The following is a 7,365-nucleotide window of genomic DNA, read 5'->3' on the forward strand; positions in this document are numbered from 1 at the left end:
TCCGTCAAAGGGCAGCACTTGAGGGCCTGGAGGGCCACATGTGGCCTCAAGGCCGCAGGGTTCCCCACCCCTGGACAAGCCTAAAGAAGTCATTTTCTCTGAAGGTAGGAGAAGACTTCTCTGGGCCTCCACTGACCTCTTTCCTCCAGAGGAAGCTTAAAGTATAAAAAAGATCAAGTTCAAACCTGGCCCACAGAAGGCACCAGAAACAAGGAAAAATTCCTCCAAGCCCCACACATGACACTTATCCATAACCCTGACATTGCTAGTGCCCTCTCCTCAACCAAAAATAAATCACTTTGTATTTAGTTGGTATATAGCCTGTATGTACTTCTCTATGCACATGTGATTTCCTCCCAATAGAATGTAAACTCCTTGAGGGCAAGGCCTGTTTTAGTTTGGTCTTTGTGCCCCCATAGTTATTAACAGGGGTGGGAAACCTGTGGTCTCAAGGCCACATGTGGCCCTGTAGGTCCTCAAGTGTAGCCCTTTGACTGAATCCAGACCTCACAGAACAAATCCCCTTAATAAAAGGATTTGTTCTGTAAAACTTGGACTCAGTCAAAAGGCTGCACCCAATGACCTAGAAGGCCACACGTGGCCTCAAGGCCACAGGTTCCCCACCCCTGACTCTAGCACAATTCCTGGTATAGAGTATGTGTTTAATAAATAGTTGTTGAATGAATGAATGAAAAAGATATTAAGGTTGCTGGCTAGAGACATGGAAAGGACAATAGTGAGAAGGAATGGTGGGAATGGGATCTAGTAAATTCCTGCCTTATCCTCTATATTTACATCTCCCTTCCCTCCCTTTTTGCCACATAAGTCAGGTATGCAACATGGAAATGAGGAAAATTCCAAGACATACTCCCAATAGGGAAAGAGAAGGTGAACAATTTTTTAATTAAACTTTTTTTCAACTAATTAATCAAGTGTCTCTCTCCATCTTTGGGAAGGGAAGGAAGGGAAAGGAAGGGAAAAGGGAAGGGGAAGGGGAAAGAGAAAGGGAAGGGAAAGAGGAGGAAAACTCTTGTAACAAATATGTGTAGTCAAACAAAACAAATTCTCACATTGGCCATATGTCTCATTCTGTTCCATGAGTCCATCAGGTCTCTGTCAGGAGGTAGGTAGCATGCCAAGGAGGTGAAATTAAGAAACTAGAAATTACAACAACAATAGCTAGCATTTATATAGTGTTTTAATGTTTGCAAAGCACTTTATAAATACTATGTGATCCTTACAACCTTGGGAGGTACATACTGTTACAGATGAGGAAACTGAGGCATATAGACGTTAAGTGACTTGCCCAGTCAGAATCTGAGGCAGGATTTGGACACAGGTCTTCCATCTCCAAGTCTAGCTCTCTATCCCTACAGCTACCACCTTCTTTCTTTGCCCCTTGCCAGAATCCCAAAACTAGAGGTTTTGACCTTTGCTCTGAAGGTACCACAGACCTGACAATGGAAGGAAGAGTATGACCCTTAAACCAAAAGGTCCTACAGGGGTGGGCAATCTTCATCATCAAAGCCACCCAAACTTCACAGAACAAATCCCCTTAATGAAAGGATTTGTCCTGTAAAACTTAGACTTAGTCAAAAGGCCGCACCCAACAACCTAGAAGGCCACACGTGGCCTCAAGGCCACAGGTTCCCCACCCCTGTCCTAGATCTCTGGTGCAAGGAGGGAATGGATTATAAAGCTTGGATTATAAAGGTCTTCTTTTCTGGGAGGTGATGCCATTCTCCATTCTGGAGATGCCATCATGACCCCTGGCTACTTTGCTTAGTGGTTCTTTTTCCATGGCCTGGGGACCGATGGTCCCCAGGCCATGTAATCAAAGCTGCAGAAATAGTTCTGTGGAACTCGGGGGGCCTGTGAGTGTAGTGGGAAAATACACTGGCCTGGAAGTCAGAAAACCTGGGATTGAGTCATAACTTCTGCTACTTGGTTACTCTACAAACTTGAGCAAGTCATTACAAGAGATCTAAGATCTCTTCTAGATCTCTGACTGGAAAGGTGTAATTCCCCCCTTGGGGCATGCAAGTTTTGTGTGTATATACTTGTTTTTTACATTAGAACCAAATTCCCTTTGCCAAAAAGTTACCTGGTAGGTGGTAATTTGGCTTAAGGCAAAACTTCCTCTCAAATAGGTGTTCTTTACTCAAATTTCCATGGATAGATTTCCTTGGGTCTATAAACTGGGGTGGGGGAAAAATAACGTTATTATTTCCACTAACCTCTAATTGAAATTTAGCATATCCTTCAATTATTTAAAAATATGATACTGAAGGGCAGCTAAATGGCGAAGTGGATAGAGCACCGGCTCTGACGTCAGGAGGCCCTGAGTTCAAATCCAGCCTCAGACTAAACACTTGACACTTACCAGCTATATGACCCTGGGCAAGTCACATACATACATACATACATACATACATACATACATATATATATATATATACACATACATACATATATATACACACACATATATATGTTACTGAGAAAGAATCTTTAGGTTTCACTAGCCTGCCAAAGGGGTCAATAATGCACACAAAAAAGTTAAGAGCTCCTGCTTTTAAAGTAATACTGGTATATTTTTACCCATGTTCCATAAATGTTCGCTGTTGTTTTTAAAGAGAATAGAGGTGTGTGTGATTTCTTGGACCCAATCTGCCAATAGGTGCAAATGCCAAGGTCAGAAGATTCCTGGGTTACAAGACTAGCTCTGAGGAAGCACTCTGTGAGCCATCTTCAAAACAGCATCAAGGGCCATTTGTAAGAAGGATGTGAAACATTTAACAAGAAATTCAAGTAGCAAATTTGTAATTATTGTCACAAGTATACTATACTTTTAATATGCCAAGCATAATCATTTTGTGAGTGTAGAAGAGAAGTTGACTGGGGGGCCCTTTCTCAATTAAGTCCCCCTCAAACAACTTGTTGAAATTATAGGGGGTCAAAGGTACATACCTACATGCAGTTATCCCTTCAACATGGGGGAGATATAGGCATTCATGGTCTCCCCCCAAGTCCCTGCCTCTGTGAGCTAGAAAATCCAAATAAAATTTTTTGGCCCTCCCTTCATACCAGAGAAGAAGTCTGAATTTTTTTTTTCTTTTATAGGGTGTTTACACTACCTTATTGTAAAAAATTTGGGTTAAGTATTTGGTCATAGGCTCTATTTCATCTGCTGGCCTTCACATGTCATCTGTGGCTTCCACAAAACTCCCCAAAAACTCCCATTTAACTTTGTATGCCTACCTGTGATATATCAAAACCTCAATGGGGAAAATCGAGATGTGGAAGGAATAACTGTATGTCATTGGTTACCTACTGTTTACATTCTATAACTTCTTCGAGTAGATGGAATACACTTGAATGTCTCAGATTTGCAAAATGACTTCAGATCTAAAAGGGGTACTTTAAAAAAAAAGTCTTACATATGTTACCATTTCCCAAAATGTGTGTAATTTTTTTTCAAGGGTTCAGTTATTTCCAAATGTTTTAGCATCTTTGAAGCCAGTGCCTTCTTGGAACATTTTTTATATGACAGATATGATACAATTTGGACCATTCTTTGTCAGTTAGAGTAAAAACGGACATGGTCTGTGTTTCAGCCTAATTTGGGCAGATTTTGTAGGGAAAAGGGTGCTGGATTAGGAATCAGAAACCTGGGTTCAGAGCCTGTGACCTTAGCCAAGTCATTTCCCCACCCTAGGCCTTAGTCTCCCCTTCTGTATAAAAGACTAGTTTGGAAGAGATGATCTCTAAGGTCCCTCCTACAACATCGCTCACATCTCTCCCCCCTTCCGTCCACTCACACAGCCACCATCTTAGCAAAGCCCTCACTGCCTCTCACTTGGACTACTTCAACAGCCTCCTAATCAGTCTCCCTGCTTGAAGCCTCTCCCCCATTCCAATCTTCCACACAGCTGCCAAAGCGATATTTCTAAAGCAGAGGTCTGACCATGTCACTGCCCTGCTCAAGAAACTCCAGTGGTTCCCTCTTGCCTCCAGGATCAAATGCAAACTCCTTTGGAAAACTTCACCATTTCCCAGCTGTCTTTCCAGACTAAATTTGTATGACTCCCCTCTAATACATTCTACATTCCAGACAAATTGGCATGCTTTCTATTCCCTATATACCATGAATCTCCTCCTTGCCTCAGCCTCTTTAGATACATACTGTCTCATCTGTGTACATTTCTCTCCTTCCCCCTGCCTCTGCAATAATAGCTAGATTTATATACCACATTAAGGCTTGCAAAAGACTATAAATCTGTTATCTCATTTGATCCTTTACCTGGGGAGTTAGATGCTATTACTATCCCCATTTTACAGATGAAGAAACCGAGACTCAGAGAAGAGAGGAAGTGAGTTGCCCAGAGTCACCCAACTGATAAGTGTCTGAGGCAAGATCTGAACTCAGGTCCTCCTGAATTCAATATAACATATTCCAATTGAATGGATTTTCCTTGTGGGCCCCAACTATTTCTTTTTTCTTTGTATCCCCAATGCCTGTTAGAGTGTCCCGCACTCAGCAGGCATTTAAGACATGCTTATTGAATGTCTCACCTGTGGCCTTCCTGCCAAACTCCATTCTTTCTTACTCTGTCCTTAGTGGCAGGAGTCAGGAGACTTGTGTCCAAAATCTGCTTCTACCACTGGCCAAGCCTGTAGGATTTGGAGCTGGAAAGAACTCTAAAGTCCAGTGCCTCCCTTTTACAGAGGAGAAAGCTGAGGTGTAAGCAGGTTAAGTGAGCTGCCCGTTGTAGTATAGATAAGATCATAAAGGTAAGTAATAGATTTGGAATTTTAATCTAGGCTTGCTGAGTCCAAATTCTGTGTTTTCCTCACTTCACAATGCTGTGTGACCTTGGGCAGCCCTCAGAGCTTCAGGTTCTTCATCTGTAAAATGGGTGGATAGGAGGGGAGTAATAACACTGGTTCTACTGATGCTGAGTGAAGTGAGCAGGACCAGGAGAACATTGTACACAGTAACAGCAACACTGTGTGATGATCAACTATGATAGACTTAGCTCTTCTCCGCGATATAATGATCCAAGACAATTCCAAATGGCTCATGATGGAGAATGCTATCCCACATCCAGAGAAAGAACTATAGAGTCTGAATGCAGATCTAAGCATACTGTTTGCTATTTTTTTTCTTCTGTTGTGTTTTATTTCCACTTTCTGGTGGTTCCTCCTATTGGTTCTAATTCTTCCTTACAACGTCACTAATGTAAAAATATGTTTAATAGGAATGTATATGTGTAGCCTATATCAGATTCTGACAACTGAATCCCTCTGGTTTTTCCTACCTTACCTTGCCCAGGACAGCTGTCGTTGGCCCCTCCCCTTGGCACAATCATTCCACACTTAATGGACTCGTCCACCTTGAGTCTCACACTTATTCTACCTCCCTTGATATGCACAAACAAGACCTTTCAGTCTAAAATGACAGGAAAGATCCATTTTTAAAAAACAAACCCAGCAATTCCCTTAGAGCCCCACCTTGCTGCCTCAACCAGTGGAACTGTGTCCAGACTGAATTTCCACTTGATGTGGGCTTTCTGGTCCAAGCAGCTGGGTGGTAGGCACAGCTTGATCTGGTACAATGGCTGCCCAGATCAGCTTGGCCCTGGGGCTTGTGGCGGTGTTGCTAAGCAGCCAGAGTAACTGTACAGACTACAAATTGGGCTTCGGGGCCAAAGAGATTAACAGAGTTATTTGCCATCCTGGAAACTGTTATTACATCCCAGTTGCAGGGTCTTGCAGCAATCACTGTGGTTGTGGGCTGAAAGGATGCTTTTTTAGCTAGGGAAATGAAGAACTGGCCTTTTCAATGTGATGTTTTCTCCCGACATAAACTGCCTCCCTAAGAATAAATTTTGGCCTTTTGAATACATGTGCAAAAGATTTTAAAACCATAGATGCTTTCACAAATCTCAGTTGGCACAATTTCTTGGACTTTCTCAAAGCAAAATAAAATCTCAGTCCTCTATAAGTACAGCAGAGGTTGAGGGAACTTCTGGATGAAGCCTCTGGGTGGGCCAATAAGAGTTTAAAAAAAACCCAAACCCACCTCTTTCCTCCTTACAGAACCAAGCAATTTTAGCTTTCTCTGCTTCCAGGCTGTCCTCTCTTCCAAACTGTCCCCTTCACCAATGGCCATTTGATAAGCCTGAAACATAGAACCTGACTTTCATTTGACACTATCATGGTCAACAACAATTAAGCACCTACTATGTACCAGGCACTGTGCTAGGCACTGGGGATCGCAATAAAGGCAAGAACAGAGTCCCTGCCCTCCAGGAGCTTGTATTCTAGCGGGGACAACAACGTGCAAGCAGCTCTGTACATACGAGACATGTCTAGGGGAAGCTGGGAGGTGATTTTCCAGTTTATGATCTCCGCTTTTCCCACCTCCCGAGGACTTCTGGATCCCTTACCCATCTGGCTTCTGACCTCATCACTCACATGCAATCGCTGTCTCCATGGTTACTAACGATCTCTTCATTGCCAGATCTGACCACCTTTTCTCAGCCTTCCTTCTTCACCTCTCTGCTACATTTGAAACCACCCTTTCCTCCTGAATATTTTCTCTTACCTGGGTTTTCCTGACACTGTTCTCCCTCATATCTCCTACCTATGGATGAAATGGCCGCTCCTCATTTACCTTTGCCGTACCATCACAAATGTCTCACCTCCCCCCCCAGCTATGAATGTACCCTACGGAATCTGTCCTCAACTGCCTTCTTTTCACTCTCTCAACGATCTTATTAGTCCTCATGAGTTTAACTATCATCTCTGTAATATGACTCCCAGATCTACATATCCAGCTCTATCCTGAACCTCAGTCTTACATTGCCAGCTGTCTGTTGTACATTTCCAACTGGATGCCCTATAGGCAACTCAAATTCAATATGGAGTCAGGGTACTAGATTCTAATCATAACCCCTAACACTAATTGCATTTGTGATGTTGAGCAAATCATTTACCCTCTCTGGGCCTGAGTTTCCTCATCGATAAAACGAAGGGACTGTCATTATCTTCCCCCTCAAACCCATCCCTCTTCCTAATTTCCCTACATATGCTGAAGACAGCATCTTCTTTGCCATCATCCATATTCACAACCTTGGGGTCCTCCTCAAGTCTTCCTTTCCCCTCATCTCCCACAGCCAGGAAACTACCATGTCTTGACATCTCTACCTCCATTCAATTTTTCTTATCCGTTCCCTTTGTGCAACTTACATCCCAACCACCACACTAGTTCAGGTCTCATCACCTCTCAGCTAGACTGTTGTGATAGCTTCCTAACTGATCTCCAGTCTCACCCCTCTCTAGTCCACCCTCCACACAGCC

Source organism: Phascolarctos cinereus, unplaced genomic scaffold (genome assembly GCF_003287225.1).
Source record: "Phascolarctos cinereus isolate Bilbo 61053 unplaced genomic scaffold, phaCin_HiC Scaffold_726;HRSCAF=1367, whole genome shotgun sequence".
Lineage (NCBI taxonomy): Eukaryota > Metazoa > Chordata > Mammalia > Diprotodontia > Phascolarctidae > Phascolarctos > Phascolarctos cinereus.